The following is a 19,974-nucleotide window of genomic DNA, read 5'->3' on the forward strand; positions in this document are numbered from 1 at the left end:
CAATGGTGACCAAAGCAAAACTGGAAACACTGGAGTCCCCACAGCCTCTACCCAATCCTGGAGTTCGAGTCTCAAAACTCTGGCTAGAGCTTCCAAGGGAAACCTTCAGTTCTACATATGCACCAAGACCCCTGCCCTGCTGAGGCTGGAGGACCTGCGACACAGGACGAACAGTAAGTGGGTAGCTCCAGAGAACAGGGTTTGGGTTACAGGACTCGTATCAAGAGCCAGATTGTGACTGCTACCAGAAACATACAGTCACAAATACTTTATAAAAGTTTATTTTGTTACTGTAAAAAGGTACTGGTTCTCAACCCAGGCTGCCCTATTAAACCAGACCCCACAACGGTGCATTGGTTGAGCCAGTGTAAGAACTAGCTACAGTCTGAGGGTCAAGGCCATGGCAGCCCAGGCCCCAGGTACAGGGCCATGTCAATCGCAAGGCACAGGAGTTAAGATGGACGTTCTCCACTTTCATACTCACTGGCATAGTAATGGCTCTAAAGGGCTGAGGTGTAATCGTGCACAATACAGGTAATGGGCTAAAAGCCTTCCCTTCATCACTGAGCTCTTGAGTTAAGATGTCTAGACTCCAGCAAGGTCACTCATCTGCTCCCGGTCAACTACGGCACATTCCAAGTAAATCATCTCGTACTGTAATGAAGTGCTTGAAGAAAAGCCCCAACATTCTCAAACAGAAGGGTACCAAGGCCCAGGCACCCAGCTACTTCCTGACCTCGAGGCACGGAGGGGAGTCCCTTTACTCATTGCTTATAGTCCTCTGTTCCAAGATGTCCTCCAAGGGTGGAGGGGCAGAGAAGAAAACCCCCCAAGGAAGCTGCCAGAGCACTGGGACACATTGTGGCTAGAACTTCCATCCAGGACCTTTGACCTTTGGCATGGTTTTTTTCCATCTGTGAAGCAGGCAGGGGTGCTAGGACAAAGCCTGACTTAGCCTAGTGTCCAGTGCTCTTATACCCTTGAGAAACAGCCTGCCAGCCACTAAGGACCCGGTCCTAGGATGCTAAGCTTATGCCTGGCTGTCTCCCATCTTTAATAATGAATGGGCTGTATGCTCTTCTGGGTCTCTAGAGTCCTAGACCTTGATACACGGAGCCTGAGTTCATCCAGGCAGGTTTAGCTGTGGCCATAGGACCTTGAAGCCACTTAGCGCCTGAAGAAAAAGATGGGTAGCAGAAGGGTGCAGCCCACTGTCAGCCCCCAACGGATATAGGCAGAGTGGGAGGGAGGGATTAGGGTCAAGGGCGTGAGGCCTTTCTTACAGTATGTCTCAGTGGTCAAGCATAGATCCAACTGGGCCATGGCATACCCCGCACATATCCTGTGCTCCAAGATCCAGGTGCAAGGAAACTGGTCCTTACCTCAGATTAGAAATCGGGGGATACAAAACCAGAAAGGGACAGGACCTCATTAAAGCTACACAGGGGACAAATTTCAACTTTACCAAGCTTTCCCCAAGGCTTGACCCTCCTCTGACACACCACCCCAAATATGAACTACTGCTCCTCCAGTTCTCCCTCCTCCAACAAGTAACCCCTCACCAGTCTATTTCTGCCCCCTAGGGACCTAGACTCCTCCAAATCAGCCTTACACAGGGCTGGGTGCTTCCTGAGGGAGTGGGCCAGGCCCAAGACAGCACTCAGCACACAGTAGGCACTTCACAGATGTCAGAGAACTGAATGAAGGACTTGAGTAAGATCCCTGGGAGAACCACCCAGAAAGGGAGGCCCCTGCCCCGCCCTCGCCAAGCTGGTGAAAGCTGCAGAATTAAGCACAAGTTATAATTAAGATGGGATGTTTGAAGAGAAACATAATCCCAGTTTCCGTGGGATCCGCGGGCACAACAGTAATTAACGTCTCATTAACATTCGCCTAATTAAGCAGTTTATGAAAGTGTATGGATTTGCATACTGCCATGCCAGGCTTGCTCAGACACATCAAAATTAACTCTTTCAGCCCAAGAAGGCCCAAGGGAAAAAACAACAGCTTGGCCTGGGGTAAGTGGAAGGGGATAGATGCCCAGTCAAAGAGGCTGGGGACAGTATGACTGCAGCAACTTGGGACCTAACACACACACCCCAGCCCCACCATGCAGTCCCTCTCTCTCCCTACTCACTAAACCAAGGTCAGTCTCTCAGAGAGGACCATCCATGAGGCAATAAGGGTCACTGATCCACCACCACCTCTGGCTTTTCCCACCTCTGTGAAGGCCCTGCTCCTGTCTCAATCCTGAGGGCCTGCCCTTCCCCATAGCTCTTGTAGGACAGACTTCATCTGAGAGCCTTTTGAGCTGCAAGAACTCTGACCTGTATACCTCATGCCGTCCCACAGCTCTCTGCAAGCTACCTCAGCATCATCCCATCCTACCAGGAGAGGCTCAGAGAGGTTCTAAGCCTGCCCAAGGTCACAGAGTTCACAGGGTGAAAGAGAATCAAAGCTCCAGACCCCGGGGCCCCTCCCACTTCCCCAGGAAGGCTGATTTTAGGTGTGCACACTCCAATGCCAGCAACAACAGCACACAGGCTCCCAGCATCCCACTTGGGAAAGGCCCTCTGTGGCTTCTCTCCTTCCCTGGACACTAATTAGCCACCCTCCCTAGAGCCTCTACAGCTCCCAGCCAGTCACTGCTGCTACAACTGAGCTTGAATCAAAGTCACCTGTGACCACCCTGTGGAGAAGCCTCAGTTCTCCAAAGGAGAGGAAGACAGGGGCCTTTTCGGATTGTGTCAGGGATCAAGGGAAGCTTTCTCCTCTAAAGCACTTGGAAGCCCTGCGCACGTCAAGCGCTTTAGCTGCTTATTAATGCTTGTGCTCCTCGACACCCACCTCTGCTGCACTCCTTCACGCCACGCACGCCTATTCCAAAGGCACATTAAGGCAAACTTGCCCCGTGATAAGTTAGCAATACACATCAAGAGGCTTCAAAACATTCCCAACAATCTATTAAAAGCCTGAGCCAACAGGTGAGAAATTTGACTTTGTTGCAATTTAAATCATCAGTGTAACAAAAGCCATCACAAAGGGGCATAGACAGGCCAGAAGACACTGCAGCACCCAGAGCTTTGAAAGAAAAAATGTTTCCGGGCTATATAAAGAACTCAGCAAATCAATAACAAAAGAAAAAGACAAATCACCTTCATGTTTTAAAAGGCAATTGTCAGGTGAGGAGACTTGAGGCCAAAACACACCTGACAAGGCTCAGACACTCAGCAATTCAGCTGAGGCCTGGGAAATGCCAAGGGAAACCAAAGGCAGACCCCTGCACCCGTGCCGTTGAAGTCAGAAGATGTCAAATGTTGTCAGGCAGACAACAGAACCGTTGACGTGTGACTAGGGAATAAAAAGTCACCCCAGCAATTTGAGGAAACCATCAGCATCTTGTAAACCCAAAAGAGCATATGCCTCCCAACAAGCAGTTCCAAACCAAGATGGCCTCCACATGGGTGTGGACGGGTTAGGGGGCTCAAGCAGCCTGCTCCTGAGAATGGGAAGAGGAGAGGTTCTACACGTCCACTAGCAGAAGAGCAGATCAGCTATGGCTAAGCTAAGCCTCTGCGGGTTCAGAGGACGCGTTCTGTTTGCCTCTACTCTTTTACAAAACTCTGTTACAAGAAAGGATTTCTCTTCTGCACATAAATCCACAAGGACTCAGACTGGAAGGAAAAGCGGCAACATAATGTTGGAGTTGGAGAGCAGATGGATGAATGGTAATTGATTTGGCACCGCTGACAGGGTTGCATCCTAAGGCCGTCTCCTATCACCTGGCAGAGCACAGGCTTGGGAACTAACTGCCCTGGGCACCCTTGGAATCCCTGGACACAGGAATAGAGGGCTGTGTAGGAAGCAGGCAAAGCCCATGAGAAGCTCACTGGTTCGTTCTCTCTCTCTCTCTCTCTCTCTCTCTCTCTCTCTCTCTCCCGCCCCGCCCCCCCCCCCAGCTTCATCACTGATTCTTCTGGGGAGGCATCCAGCTGAGTGTCTCTGGGCTTGAATAAGTGAGAGGTCTGTACTGAAAAGAAGTGAAAAATCGGTGCATGAAATTCCAGCCAGGCCTTCCCGCCCAATTCAGCCCCCAGGAGACTAAAAATCCTCTCAGGAGATAGTGTTGCTGGGGCTTCTGGTGAGCCAGCCCAGGCAAGCAGACTAGCCACAGGGTAGCTCCAGGTAACAAGCTCAGCTATGCATCAGGGACACCAGCCCTTCCTTTACAATTACCCACAGTATCTATCAGCAGGCCTGGGTGTCCTCCCCAGCAGCTCAGCAATTTCTGATCTGTTTTGTTCGAGGCTAGAGAAGGGGGCTGGCTACCAAGAGAAGTGCTCACCAAATGCTGCAAAGTGACTTGGTGGGGAGAATCTTTATTATGCGGCACAGAGTTCCAAAGAGAGAAGCAAAGAGAAAAAGGGAGCACCTTAAAGAGAAGAGGAGACACAGAGGGAAGCTTTAAAAAAAAAAAAGCTATTATAATTTCCCCCAGAGAAACAAATATAGTAGTCCCCAACAAGAACTGCATGGAGAGGAGGCAGTCAGTGAAGCCTGCTTCAAAGCATGAGGACTGCGGTCAGAACCCCAGCACCTATGTAAAAGCAGGGTGCAGCGACCTGCATCTATAACCCTTGGAGTCAGAAAGAGACCTGGGGCTTGCTGGCCAGCTCACTAGTTCTATATATTCAGTCAAGAGAACTGTCTCAAACAGTAAGGTAGAGTGCAACAGAAGCAAATGCCCAAAGTCGTCTACTACTACTACTACTACTACTACTACTACTACTACTACTACTACTTCTTCTTCTACTACTACTCCACACACACACACTAAATACTTTCAGAAGAACTGGATTGAATAAGGGATTGGGTAGAGAAATGAAGAGATGTTTCGGTGTTTAAGAGAACTAGCTGCCCTTCCAGAGGACCCGAGTTTGATTCTCGGCACCCACATGGTGACTCACAACCATCTGTAACTCCTGTTCCAGGGGATCCAACAGTTTCTTCAGGCCTCTGCAGGTACTGGACACACATGGTACACAGACATACATATAGGCACAACGCCCATAACATAAAAAAAAGTAATAAAATAAGGGCTAGAGAGATGGCTCAGTGGTTAAGAGCAATGAGTGCTCTTCCAGAGGACCTGAGTTCAGTTCCCAGCAACCATATGGTGGCTCACAACCATCTGTCATGGGATCTGATGCCCTCTTCTGGTGTGTCTGAAGACAGCAACAGTGTACTCATGTGCATAAAATAAATAATTCTTTTTTTTTTCTCTTTTTTTTTTTTTCGGAGCTGGGGACCGAACCCAGGGAAAATAAATAATTCTTTTAAAAACTAAAAAAAAAAAAAATAGGAAAAATGTAAGAGATGGTGAGCAGTGCTGCCTATAATCCTCTGAAGTGGAAACTTCTGGTTTCTTTGGAAAGTCAGTTATGTCAAATGATGGTTCGCTGGGGCACACAGGTGAGAGGATGTCTTGCTAAAGAGACAGGTGGAAGAATGTCTTCCTGAAGCAGACACAAGTCAAAGGATGTTTGGATACAGCAAACATGTGAAAGGACCAGTGATGAAGGAGTATAAATGTGACCCCACAGGGAGAGGAGCACTGAGCATTGGTTGGTTTGCTCAGCCTCACTATTTTTTGCTAATGACACACATGCATTGGGTCACTTTACATAGTGTCGTTGAGCTCAACTTGTGGCCATACCACCATTGAGAGAAACTCATCCTGCTAGTGAGGTTCCTTCGGCAGCTTGCTGCCTCCACAGCCTTACCTCAGGCCAGTTGTCGGGCCTTGAGGCTTCTTCAGGATTGAACTACAGCTGCCAGTTTGTGCCTGGGGTCTGCCTGCCTAGAGGACTGATTTGCAGCTGCTGAGTCCTATGTGGTGTTTGCTACAGGGCTGAACTGCTGAGAAAGAAGATCAAGCTCACCCCCAAGGAACTATTGCTGAACAAGTCCACTTCCTCCTTATTCTAATAACGTTTCTCTTCCACTGCCTCTGCTGGCTAGAGGAGAGGTTGAACCCTTTTTAAAAGTAGATTGCAAAAAAATTTATGCCTACAATCCTAGCACCCAGGAAGCCAAAAACAAGTGCATCACAAATTTGAAGCTAGTCTGGGCTGCCCAGAAAGACTCTATCTCAAAAAAAATTTTTTAATTGAAATATAATGAGGCAGGAAAATATTTAAAACTCTATTGGAAAGGCAAATTGATATAATGAAGGAGGTCTAGAAAAAGAAACAGAAGAAGATATGACATAAGAGAAGGGCATCGGGGTCCTTGACACAGGGTTTGTTGGCATTTGAAAGAGAAAGGACAAAGAAAGTGGAGGTTAAGAAATCATTAAATGGGGTTGGGGATTTAGCTCAGTGGTAGAGCGCTTGCCTAGGAAGCGCAAGGCCCTGGGTTCGGTCCCCAGCTCCGAAAAAAAAGAACCAAAAAAAAAAAAAAAAAAAGAAAAGAAATCATTAAATGAGTAATGCAAAAACTTTTCGGAGCCATCTAGAGTTCCCAGTTTGGAACAGCAGACCTTCACCAAGGCTTGTAATGGACTGCCAGAACATGGAAGGAAGAGTTCTATATGCTCCCAGAAACTCCAGGCATCAAGCGTAGTACACACCAGCTAGGCAAGCAGTAGAAATTAAGAGAGGGGCCCTTTGAAATACTAAAGGCAAGAGAATCCTGGAGTTTTATACCCAGCCAGACTATCAGCCAATATGTGAGACACAACAAAGACTTCTAAGTAACATGTCTCCTATGCAACACCTTTGGGAACTATTAAGAAGACATTCAATCCAGGAAGCAGGAAATCCAAGAAGAGAGCTGATATCTAAATCCAAACTGGAGCAAGTTACAAGGCACGTTCTCAAGAAGATAAAAACCAGCCACACCCAGTGGCTTATGCTGGTCATCCCAGTACTCGGGAGGCTGAGGCAGGAGGATTTCAAATTCAAAGACAGCCTAGGTTACACAGTGAGACCCTGGCCTGAAGTGGAAAATAAAAAAAGGGGCAGGGGTGTGGCATTGATAAAGTCCTTTGTGTGTCTAGTTACACTGAGAGCAGGCTCACCATTAGGTAAATTGGGAAGAGCAATTACAGTGTTTAAAGCTAGCCTCTGTCCTATAAGAAAGCCAGTGTTAACTACACATCAGACAGAGTTTCAAGGGAAGAAAAAGCCACCAGAGTGACTCTGCATGAGGCTCGGCCAACCGCAAGCTGGGCAAGTAGGTCTAAATCCCCAAGGAGAACAGTCACAGTTCATAGTTAATCCTGGACTGGAAGCCCAGGAACAGAAACAGAATCCCCTTACTCAGAAACAGGGAAGTGCATACGGGAGTCACCAAAGAGAGTCTGCAGAGGCTGTCCCAGGAGAGTAGGAAAGTAGTGTAAAGAGAGGACTCAGGGACTTGTGGCAGAAAAACTTGTGACCCAGCTTACTTTCAGTGGGGCCACCTTTGACTCTTAAATTGCCCCTCCCCTTCCCTGATGAGTGAGTGGGCTCACTGACCCATGCACACCAACCACCACCATCTCTGGGCAACTCCTGCCTCCACCACAGCCCCCTAGGTTCTATGGGATACCAGGGCTCCTGAGCAGAGAGGGGAACCTTTGGCTTCCTCCGCCTTTTCCTGGGGGAAGGGATCTGCCCAAGCCTGAAGCCTACTGACTGTTCCTATCCTTCATGTAACAAATATTTATCGAGCACCTCCTCTGTACCGGGCACTAGGGACAAGGCTGTGAACAAGGCAGCCGCAGCCTCTGGCCTCACATTAAGCAAATAAAGCAATAAATACAGAGTGTGTGCAAAGCCATGAAGGGAAAGAAACAGGTCTTCACAGACAGCCCTGCTTTCTCCACGGGGATGTGGAGGGGCAGGCTGTGATGGAAACACAGACCCAAACGCTGGGGCTTAGAGGAGAGGGGAAGGGACAGCTATGGGGGCATCACATGGGTCTCTACTCTCCCCTCCCCACCCATCACTCAGGACAGGTCCAGGACCCGGCCTGTCAGAGGACAGCAGAGAGAGAAATTCACAGTCTTGCTTCTTAATGGAAATCGATGCTCACTCGCCAGGGTGATCTACACCAGCGATTCATCCCTCACTCGGGTCACTTCAGGACTGGCAAAGAGCAGTGGGGAGCTAACCCCTCTTCCAGGATTTCTCTGGACCTGCCGCAGCCACCCCGTCACTGTTGCTATTCAGAGCTTCCCTGCTCAAGAGCCTTCTGTGACTACCAATGCTCTCAGGGACAATTTATGGCCCCGGTACACAGGCTGTCCCCAAGACTCTGGCCTAACTAACCCAAACCCAAGCTGTAGGCACAGCTAGGTCAGACTCAAAGCCGCAGAGCTAAACTGAGGCTGAAGGTCTCTCAGCAGCCTCCTCCCTGGAAGAGACTACCCCTAGCAGAGTGGAAAGTTCCATCTGCCACAGGCCAACAAAGGACTCCAGCGATGCTTATCTCTGAAACATCGAAATTCACCAAGGACCTAAGGAAGAAAGCAGCCCAACCTGGTCCAGTCCCACCCCCAGGCCTTTGTGCTTCCTGGGTTTCTTGCCTTAGGGCTTTCCCTTGTCCTGCACAGGCTAGTCTTTGTCTAGCTCCACCGGGGTCCCCCCTCTCTTCAACCTTCCATACTTCTGCTTCTCCTCAAGCTCCCTCCCCTTCCCCCCGGGGGGTGGGGGTGGGGGGATCTGGTGGCCAAATGAATAGGCAAGGTCACCCCAAGGTAAGGAAATTGTACTCTGGTGAGACAAGAGATTGAAGCGTGGCTCCTTCAGCAATTCCATAGGCCAGGTTGGAGTCACCAAGACCAAAGCCAACTGAAAAGAAGGATGGAGGCCAGGAATTTCTATGGAGACAGGAAGAAGAGCCAAAAACAGAAGCCTCCCACCCCAGCACTGGCAGTGGCTAGCGCCTGCCAGCACTGCACAGCTGGGTGCACAGCCTTGCCCTGACCCTGCACCTCCAGCAGAGATGACCCTGGGAAGGGAGGCCTGCAAGGGCAGTCATCAGTGGGCACTGCCCATCAGATACCACTGCCAATTTCCACATGCTCACTCTGCTACACGCGGCCACTCTGACCCTCTGGGCACAAACTGGAGTTCAAAGAGGCTTAGTGACTTCCCTAGAGTCACACGATAGTAAGTTGTGAGGCTCAGGGAAGGAGTGTGCCTCTCGCCAAGGCTGCATAAGATGGGGTCCCATGGAAGGAAGTGTCATCAGGGTCTAACCCCCTAAAAACAGAATTCAGTGTTCTCAGCTGGAGCTGAGGTTGGCTCACAGAGAGGATCAACGCAGAGAAGCAGGCTCTGGGAAAGGCTTTGCCCATGCGACCACTCCCCACAAGGACAAAGCAATACTATCTCTAAACATGGGTACATGGGCTGGGGGGATGGGGCAGGACTCTGTGAGGTCAGACAGGTCACAGTGGAAGGAGTGTTTAGGCCACAGAAACATTTCAGTGATAATGACTGGGATCAGACTCTGCTGACTGCCGATGCTGGGTGCTGAGCCCACGGCCTCTGTCCTCAATCCTCAGTCCCAGGTAGGGGAAGTGAGGGCTATACTTGATACTTTCCATCTAGAAATCCAAGGGTTTGAATTCCATGAAATCTCAGACCTAGGCTCTTTGCCGTGAGTTCTCAGACCACAGGAAGGTATCCGGTTTTGGTGGCCGCTGCCCCTCCTTATGCTCCACAGACAGGAACACCCAGTGTTCCGTGTGGGCAGAGGTCTCTGGCCTGTCTCACAGATGTAGCAACCCAGGATATCTAACTCCACATACATCTGCTAATGATCTTTTCTGGTCCAAGCAGTCTCAGAGGCAGCCTGCCCCCTCTAGATTTGCTAGGATAAATGCCTTCTTCCCAACCAGGTTCCTAAGTCTGGCAGACTTCACAGAAGGACATGTGCCCACCAATTTAAACACTCCAGGAGAGATGGAAAGCCCACTTGTGCTATGCAAGCACACGCCCATAGCAAGCACCCCTCAGATTGTCCCTTCATCTCCTCTTGGTCAGGGGTGGCTGGAAATGTGAGCTCCTTTGTCCTGTCCCTGGAAGAGGACATTTTCCTTCCCCTGGATCCAGCAGTGCCGTGAGAGAAGGGGTCAGTGTTACAGACCAAGGTTATCATTCACCAACCTTCACACCTCCAGTGACTCAGGTAAATCCTGAAACCTCAGTTTACTCATCTCTATGTGAAGCTACCTCAGTCCTACCCAGAATACCTTGAGTGGAAACAGAAGGCCATGTGAGCTGAAGCCCAGGACTGAAGTGGAAACCCAGGCTCCCTGAGCCCCTCCCCACTAGTCTCATACCTAGTCCTCCACTTCCGCTATCCCAAATCCACCTGGTGGGGGCTGTATTTAAAATCAAGGGGAAATTGCTTCTCATTAAACTGAAGTTGGTTAGCTCTCTTATAACCTGTCCTTCTCAGCTGCAGAAGAGGCCCATTAACACATTTTTTTCCTTCTCCAAATGAGGCAAGAGTGGGTAGGCCTGAAAATCCCCATGGACAGTGAAAAACCTAGAGAAGTCCTCCCCCTCCAGCTGCCCCCCAGCAGCCAAAACCTCATTGTAATTATCTGTCTGGGAGCAGGCTCAGGAGTGCTCACAGGAGCACGGTTCGTTAAGGCGCTAATTAGCAGGAACCTGCTTCCTCTCTGGGAACTAGGGGCTGTGGTGGGGGTGGGCTTTGGTCTCCCCCTTCCCTCCCATACCCCACTGTCTGATCTACTCAGAGTCACCAGTATTGCAAGCTTTTGCTCTCAAGTGACACCTGGTCAGGGATAAGAGGGTGCCCCTGTGGGTACCCGGGTTGATGAAGGAAGAGAAGGCAGCTGTGGAGAGACAAGGACAAGGGCTGTCCCAACACGGCTCAGAGCCCAGGTCCTGGTGACAACCCTATGCCTTCTGACCTCACTCTCCAAATCTGAGCAAAGGCAGGCCAGACCACAAGGGCCAAAGACTGACAAATGGGAGGCTTTGACATAGAAGTGACAGCACAGAGCAGCAGGATGGGGGCGAAGGGACTGCTTAGAGCCACGAAGACCTGCAAATGCAACAGTCAGACAATGAGAGTGGTGTTTAATGAGCATCTACTGTGCTCCAAATGGGCTTTCTTAACCTTAATAGAGCAGCCCCACAATTTACAGCCAGATAAAGAGGCAGGTGGCAGCCTAGTAAGTGAGATGTGAATAGAAGCAGGCCAAACTGAGTTTTGTCCTGCCCACCTTGGATCCCATCCACTCCTTATGCCCACCCCAACCTTGGTCCTGAACACACACAGGAAGCTACATGCGGCTCTCCAGTGGCACCTTTTGGCATCCCAAACAAGGATTGTGCCCACTGCACAGAGAGGTGAGAGGTACAGACCCTTATGGGTGCCACACCTGAGGAAGTGAGGACTTCAAGTGCAAGGCCCAGCCAACCCACGGCAGCCTTGTCCCGAGCCAAGCTGCTTCCCCACACATTCAGCCCAGAAACCTTCCCAAGGAATATCCTGCCTACACCAGGTCTCTGCCTACCTTGACTGCTAAGAAGACGCCTCCTGCAAGCCCTCACAAACACCTTCTCAGTACCCTACTAAACTCCCCTCCAGAGAGGACCTGAGTCAAGAATTCTCAGAAGGGAGCAGAGGTCACGAGGGCCATTGGCTCTGCTGTATGGCTCCTAAGGAGGGATTCTGGGGGACCAAAGGCCCGCCATGATGGAACTGTCTAGGGAGAAGCAAGAGGGTGGTTGTGGGGTGCTTCTGTTCCCAGGAAAGTCTCCCGGCCTGCAAGTGAGTGGGAGAGGGTTGTTCCCTCAGGTAGCAGTTCCCACTGGGCAGACACAAGCCTCACCTAGCTGCCAGATGCCCAGATGTACTCTGCTTCAACCCTCTAGCCCCTTGCCCTCATAACCTAGACCTGTTAGCCCATACACACCTTCTGCTTAGATTCCACCTCAAAATGGAAGCATATCCTGCCAACGCAATTCCTTTGGTCCCTGAGGCTATAGGATATAGGCACACTATCCTTCAGGCTCCATCCCATGCAAGCTGGATCAGGACAGCTACACACACACACACACACACACACACACACACACACACACACACTCCTCGTGCCTGAGTCTGAGCAGAGTACACGAACCTCAGGTAGCCCACAGGGTTAGTCATATCCATCACACTTGTAGTAGTAATAGCAGAAGCGAGCTCACAAGTCCACTCAGCAGAGTGAGGAAGATCGTTTTCCAATCTCACATAAGCCCTGGGCCTTCTCAGGGAAGGCATGCATAGGTGCTCTTGGATGTGGAGAACCCTGAGCTGGGCCCATCCATCTTCAGAAGAAAGCACCACCTCAGAGCTGTCAGCAGTCAGTGTCAATATCCAATATCCTTCCACAACAGCTCCTTGCCCTCACAGAACTCAGTGCTGTGATTATTTTTCACCAGAGATGTCAAGGACATCACTGAACTCACACAGCAAGGGAGGGTAAGCTGGGTCTAGCACTCGGCTCTTGGGGAGCTCAGGTGCAATAAATGATTCAAGGAGAACAAAGTCATAGGCCCATTGCTCACGCCATGGTTTCATGAGCAGGCCCTTAACCTACCCTCTCTCCGCTAGAAACTTTCCCTCTACTCTCCTGGACTGGTCTTCAAGCTGGTCTGCATAGTTCCAGGATGCTCATATGTGGCTCTGAGATGACTCCCCTAGACCTGACTCTCCAAGGGCAGCAGACACACAATGCAGGCCTAAGATGTGGGGAGATTTCTAGACAGCAGTACAATCCCTGAGCCTGCTATTCTCCAGATGGCAAATCCTGGTCCCTCCTGCCTCTCCCTTCTGCTGGTATCTCTGTGGACCTAGGGAAGGCCAGGGGCGGGCAGCAACTGGCTGGTGGCCAAAGATCCGCTCTTAAATTCAGACGTAAGTTAATCTCTGGCCCCAGTGGCCTCCACAGTGTGGACTCATCACACCCAGCTCTGTACAGAGCCTATGTACCAGGCATGGCTGAGCCTCCCCACTCAGTCCTCCTTGTAATGCAGCCCCTGTACCTGAGAAAAGGTTTGCTATCTGGCCCATCTCTGAGGTTGGCCCCAAGCCGTGGGACAAGGCTGGAGGGTATCCCCTAGCCTCCCGTGGCAGCAGGCATCTCTGTCCCCTCAGACGCCTGTTTCTAGGCCTTTGTCCTTCTATAAGCTTCCCCCGCATCCCCTCATTAGTGGAGTTGGCTGTCTCTGAGCCTCCCCCAACCCTGGCATGTCGAGTTACAGCCCATCCATCCCTCTGAATGTCCTCAACACCGCCTCCGTGGGCCCATATTACAGCATACACATCTGTCAGCCTGTGGCTGCCACTGCCACTGCTGTTTCCAGGGAGACAAACTCCGTTTATGACATTATCAAAAAGTCCGGCCCCTTCCTCCCCCTCCCAGGCCTTCCCCTCTTTGCCTCCCTTTATAGAGACAGAGATTTAGGCTGTAAATATCGCCACATGGCTTCCCAGCAGCTTCTAACGGGCCGTGAAAATACTGCTGTTCCAGAGGTCACTGCAACCACAAGTCACAGCCTCGCCTGATTGTCCAAATATCTTCTCTGCCACACCCAGGATGGGGGGAGGCTGGGCATGGGGGCGGGGCTCAGCCCACCTGCCGCTCATGTTCCCTCCTGCCTTACAAGCTTCGTGGCAATCTGCTCATAGAAGGGGTGGCTTGTAGGGGTGAGTCATCTGTCTAGGGATTTGCAGGAGTAAGGAAGGGAACTGACCCCGGCAGAGCCCCAGTGTTGGGGTCCCCAAACATGACAGGCCTTTTCACGTCAGACAGCACATTCTCCCAATAGCTGCAAGAGAACCTGGTAGTCTGCACAGAACATCGAGCCTCAATTGCCCTGTTCACAGCCCAGGCCTGGAGGCAGGGATTGGGGGAGCTAATATGTAGTGACTATTTCATATGTCCGTGAATGCAAACCTCACAGTGTCTCTATAAGATCAGCATTGCTGCTGTACCCATTTTACAGCCAGGACCACCCAGCTAGCATATGGCAGAACCAGTATTCAAACCCCAGGTAGATCAGCCCCAGCACTCAGTTCTGACAGCTCTGCTTGGCCATCTCTTTCCTAGAACTGGTCCTGTAGATGACCCTTGCCATTGCTGAGAGGGATCTGTGACCAGAAAGGCACACACAAGGGCTCACCCCATCCCAGACCCTGCCACATCTGAGACAAGGATAAACTGCGCAAGACTTCATCCACCACCTGGGGGCAGGTGGTAGCATCTCAGTGATGCCTGGGACAGGGGGCTGATCCCATTGTTGTAGATGGTTTAACTGCGCACACCACAGGGCACCAATTGTAGGACGCTAAGCACCCCATTCCCTCTCCAGGCCCATGTTTCCATACCAATGTTCTTTAACTGTTTTGCCAACAACTTAGTGGCTCAAAAGCAATACAAATAACTCTCTCGCTATCCTGCAGACAAGCAATATGAACAACTGCTTGGGCCACAAGCAAGGCACAAGGAAGATAGGTTTCCTTCTCAGGCTTCTGGACACATCCATTCTCCTGCTCTGGACTTCGGGTGGCTCTGTCATACCTTGACTCCAGGTGACATGTCTTGCCCCCTGAGTTGTGCCACCTGCTCCTTTCCTGTAGTCAGAGCTCCAGTCTCCTCCTGGCCCACCCAGGCTCAAGGCTCAGCTTAACCACCTGTGCAAAGTTGCTTTCCATCCGAAGTAACTTACAGGCATCAGGGGTGAGGGTCTGGTGTGCTTGGGAGTCATTATCTGGACATCCAGTCACCTCTCTAGACACACAGGACACCAAACTCCACAGGGTCACAGCTGAGTATCTCCATCTACTTGGCCTCAGCAACTGACTCCCCAGGAGATCCCATCATCCCAGCTGCCAGGTTCAAGCCCCGGAGTCAACCCTTTCATCTGTTCTTGCCTCGCCCACAATGAGCTTCACTCCATCCAAAATCTAATCTTTTCCACTCCACAGCTTTGCCTGGTCCAGGTACTCTTTCTCTCTCCTGAATCATTATGCACCCTCTCGGGTCACCTGCTGTGCTCCCCCCCTTACCCTTCTCTCTCCTCCTCTCAACACAGAAGCCAGAGGGAAATTTGAAGTCCATTCATAGTATGTCATTCTTGTCATTCTGATTAAGTCCTGAAGCCTCTGGATGCCAGGGACCTTCTTACAGGCCAAGCATGCTCACAGAGAGGTGGGGCTCACACAGAGGAGGAGCTCCTATGGATGAGGAGGCTCCCACGGAGGAGGGACTCCCACAGAGGAGGGACTCCCACGGAGGTGGGGCTTCCATGGAGGAGGAGCTCCCCTGGAGGAGGGGCTCACACTTAAGTGGAGGCTCACAGGGAAGGGGGATTCCTTCCCTCCCGAGCCCTCTCTATGAATCCGTTGTGTCTTTCAGGTACTAAGAATAACTTGCTCTCTCCCCAACCCTGCTGACTCTGTTCCTGTCTTCTCTTTCCTTATCACTACTACCCTACAGATTTGACTGTTCATCATGTCTGTCTGCCTCCCTGACCAGAATGGAAGCTCCTTGGTGAGCTCAAACCTATATAGCCCCGAGGTAACCCTGGGCCACAGGCATTTGGTCAGTGCTCACCCACTTGTCTGCTTGACCACCACTACAGATAGGTGGGACAGCCCCTGGACAAGGTCCTCCAGGGCACTTAGTTCAGCACACAGGGAGTGCCAGGGGTGACTGTGTTGAGAGTTCCCTGCTGGTAAAGAGGCAGCTCCATACCAGGCAGAAGAAGCTAAGAAGCTGCAGGTACAAAAGCTGGGAAGGAAAGGGTGTGTATGGTCGGGTGGAGTGGGGGCTGGGTAGGAAGGAAGGAGGCTATAAGGTTGAATAGGCCTAGTTCTGAAGGGCCTTGGAAAGAGCCCCTTCGCAGGAGGCAACCAGATGTATAAGTCATGACACTCATTTGTCTACGAGGGCCACTACACAGCCTAGATGCAGTGAGAAGTTGGGGTGCTGGGACTACCCATCACCCACCCAGGTAAGAGTGAAAGTTCTCCAGCTGTGGGTCATCCAGGAAACAGCTCAAGCCCCAGTTACTGTGGAGCCCTGGGGTGTTTAATTTCTCCCAGGTCCCTTCCAAGGCCTATGCTGGGATGGACTCTGGGAGCAATTAAACACCACAGTTTGCAACAAAGTCTAGAGTATGCAGCTTTTATATGGGACAGCAACACAGAGGTGCTGCTACAAACAGAATTGTCTCTCTAACCCAGATGCACACACTGAAGCTCTAACCCCCAGAAACCAAGTGTGGAAAAAGGGAAGGTGAATGAGGTCATGAGGACAGAAGCCTAACTGAATAGATTAGTGTCCTTACAAGGAGAAACTGACGACTGACTGTGTGTGTGTGTGTGTGTGTGTGTGTGTGTGTGTGTGTGTGTGTGTGTGTTTCTAGGCCTTTGCCTCTATCTGTTCTGTCTCTGTCTCTGTCTCTGTCTGTCTCTCTCTCACACACATACACACACACACACACACACACACACACACACACACACGTATGCCCTCTTGTCTTTTGTCTGCTCACATGCTCAGACACTGGCACACACAGAAAAAGGGAGAGAAGCCTTCACTAGAACACCAAAACTAAACCATGCAGGCACCATGGTCTCAGTTTCCAGCCTTGCTGTGGAAAAATAAATGTATTGTTTGTACTCTCAGCTCTGTGGTACATTGTTGGGATTGCTTACATGGCATAAAGTAGATGGAAGAGCCAAGACCCCTGGCCAATGACCCTCCTGCCCCTACAGCAAGCCCTTACAGCGAGCCCTTAGGCCAGCCCTGACTACAGCAGTGTCTTCAGGGTTAGTTGCTCTGTTGAGCAGCACAGAGGAAGTCCCTGGGCTGATGGAACTCTGCATCTTCCCTGAATACAGGCAGATTCCTTGGGGCTGTGAAAAGAAGCAGGAATGTTCTAGATCCTGAGTAGAGTGGAACTTCCCCTGTGGCCTTTATCAAGGTAACAGCCTAGTCAAAGCCACCAGAATCAATATGCAGACTCCCCACAACCTAGCTTCCACTCCAACTGAGGCTACTGGGAGATAAGGAAATAGCATGACAGAAAGATCTATAAGTGAGCAGACTTTCTGTAAAAAAAGGCTTTAACTAAGTGGAGTTCATTTGTTTTAAGAAAATTCGAAGTGCCCTGAAGTATTTCAGAAGAGGGTAAGGGTCCCTGAATCCAGAGACTCCCAAGCAGGGCCTGTGGCTGGGGTGGGGCATCCTCTGAGGGAGACTACTCTCATCCAGACCCAAACGTCACACCAGCAGGCATGTTCATGCAGGCACAGCAGGCATGATCAGCCCTATTTTGACAGGAAGGGAAACGACTGACTCAGTGCCACACAGCAAGCCTGTTGCAATCCCACTGGGTGCCACTGCTTCACTCTGCCAGCCCTGGCCAATCCAGTCACCAAACTGGCTCACTGCACCAAAAGCCCCTTGACATCTCGGTGGCCCAGCCCAAGCTGCTGCCCCACCCCAGCTGGGCTTCCTCGGTATGTATAGGCCTCTCACTATGACAACCTGGCTCCTTCGAGGCCTGGCATGGGCAAGGCAGAGGGAAGCAGCCTGGGGATCGGGGACAGGAGCCAGCAAGGGAAAGAACCCGAAACCAACAAGCGTTCCAGAATTTTAAGCAGTTTTTGGAGGAAAATGAGGAACAGGTTCAGCTGTTGAGATTTGCTCCAGGGGAAAATTATGTTCCCGTGCTCTATTATACAGAACAGAAGGAACATTTGGTGGGTTGAATACTTGTTAATTTATTTCTCTGTTTGTTAATGGGCTCGCCACATGCGCATGCTCAGGAACACGACACACACACACACACACACACACACACACACACACACACACATGAGGGAAGCACCAGCAGGAGGTGGCACAGGCTCCCTGTGTCTCCCTGCCATCTTCCTGTCAAGTAGCACTGGGTTCTTGGTCTCTCTTCTCAGCATAAAGGGTCTAGAAGGATGCCGTGGGTATCTGGAAGCTGGTTTGGCCATGAGGTGAGCCGAGAGGTTAGGGCAACACCTCTAACCTTGGAGAAGTGGGCGCACTGAGAAGTCTTGCCGTGAGGACTGCAGAGAGCAGAGTCTTGGTAAGGTCTCTGTTGCTGTGACAAACACCATGACCAAAAGCAACTTGAGGAGGAAAGGCTGTGTCTCGGCTGATACTCTCAGTTCACAGTCAATTCCTGAGAAAAGGCGGGGCAGGAACTCAAGGCTGGAACCTGAGAAAGGAGTTGATGTAGAAGCCATGGAGGGGTGCTGCTTACTGCCTTGTCGTCCCCCCCGCCCCGTGACTTACTCAGCCTGCTTTCTCATAGAACCCAGGACCACCAGTTCAGTGCTGGCACTGCCAATGTGGGTTGGGCCCTCTCACACCAATCAGTTAAGAAATGCTCTACGGGGGGTTGGGGATTTAGCTCAGTGGTAGAGCGCTTGCCTAGCAACCGCAAGGCCCTGGGTTCGGTCCCCAGCTCCGAAAAAAAGAAAAAAGAAAAAAAAAATGCTCTACAGTCTTGCTTACAGCACAACCTTTTTTTCCCTCCCTAGAGGCCAATCTTATAGAGGTGTTTTCTCAACTAAGGGTCCCTCTTCCCAGATATGTCTAAGTTTATGAGAAGTTGGCAGAAGCTGACCAGCAGAGGCAGCAAGTCAGTCACCAACACTGGCCCGACAGCTGATGCTTACACTTGGGCCTCTGCGTTTGCTGCAAACAGAGCAGACCCAGCATAAGGTTCTCCGGGGTTTCCACTGCCCCAGAGCTCCCAACTCAGTAAACAGTTACCACCTCTAACCAGGTTCCTTCCCTAATCCTGACAAAACTGACTTCATCCAATCCAGGCTCTCAGCTACCCACCACCCAACCACCCAAGCACTGGCCTCTTCCCAACACTCAGGCCACCCCGGGCTATGATCCACCCCACCCCTCCTGGAGATGTGTATACTGGCCACACTTTGAGACTACGGCTCCCCACTCCCACCCTCCACACTGGGTACATTCTCTCCCACAGAGGGAGGTACAAATCTGATCTCCCTCTCTCCTGCTTAGCATTCCCTAGGACTCTGCTCCCAACGTACACACGCAATCCTCCATGCACAGCAGCGTCAGGTGTCCCTCTGAGCCACCTCTCCCTCTCTGCTCATTCTAATCCAGTCACCCTGGCTTCTCCAGGTCTCAAGATACTTCCAGCCCCCACACCCACCACCACCACCACCACCACCACCACCACTACCACCATCACCACCACCAACAACAACAACAACACCACCATCACTATCACCACACCCACCACCACCACCACCACCACCTCCACCACTACCACCACCACCACCACCAACAACAACAACACCACCATCACTATCACCACAACCACCACCACCACCACCACCACCTCCACCACTACCACCACCACCACCAACACCAACAACAACAACACCACCATCACTATCACCACACCCACCACCACCACCACCACCACCTCCACCACTACCACCATCACCACCACCACCAACAACAACAACACCACCATCACTATCACCACAACCACCACCACCACCACCACCACCTCCGGGCCCTCATCTTGTCTCCTCTATTCAATGTCCCCAATGTAGAAAGGCATCTGGGCTCCCTCAGAGCCTCTTACTCACCTCTTACTTACAGCCCTTTAAATTTTCTTTCCAAGTTTACCATAAACTGAGGTTACCTGAATTCTTTGTCATTTGGCTGGATTTTTCCAACAGGACCATAAACTGTGTGAGGGCAGGGGTGCCAGGAGAACCCAGAACAGCAACCACACTGAGTAGCTAGTACATCAGTGTCAAATTAGTATGTGAAGCAATGAACGGAAGAACAGGTCAGCCGCAAGCAAGAGAGCCTGTGAAAATGGTCCCCAGGTCCTTTAAAGCCTTGGCCACAGCCTCCAA

The 19,974-nt window shown here is 51.1% G+C and overlaps 1 protein-coding gene and 1 long non-coding RNA gene across 8 annotated transcripts in view; one reads left to right on the plus strand and one right to left on the minus strand.

Annotated features, from left to right (window-relative positions):
• Lingo1 (leucine rich repeat and Ig domain containing 1) overlaps positions 1 to 19,974 on the minus strand; it is a 182,211-nt gene that overhangs the window by 128,361 nt on the left and 33,876 nt on the right. For 2 of the 6 annotated variants that reach the window (XR_010053964.1, XR_005487818.2), the window contains one exon: positions 17,789 to 18,275. The exons of the other annotated variants lie outside the window; for them this stretch is intronic. The gene's annotated coding sequence lies outside the window, so the exon portion shown is untranslated. Of the gene's footprint in view, positions 1 to 17,788; positions 18,276 to 19,974 lie in introns of those variants that run through there. 6 annotated transcript variants of the gene reach the window in all.
• Positions 9,479 to 10,438, plus strand: Atp5mgl1 (ATP synthase membrane subunit G like 1). Of its 2 annotated transcripts, none has more exons than XR_010054406.1 (2): positions 9,479 to 9,562; positions 9,893 to 10,438. It is a non-coding gene; the product is annotated as an ATP synthase membrane subunit G like 1 (long non-coding RNA). The 2 variants fall into 2 exon arrangements; XR_005488209.2 differs by having other exon boundaries at positions 9,480 to 9,562; positions 10,038 to 10,438.

Source organism: Rattus norvegicus, chromosome 8 (assembly GCF_036323735.1).
Source record: "Rattus norvegicus strain BN/NHsdMcwi chromosome 8, GRCr8, whole genome shotgun sequence".
Taxonomy (NCBI): domain Eukaryota; kingdom Metazoa; phylum Chordata; class Mammalia; order Rodentia; family Muridae; genus Rattus; species Rattus norvegicus.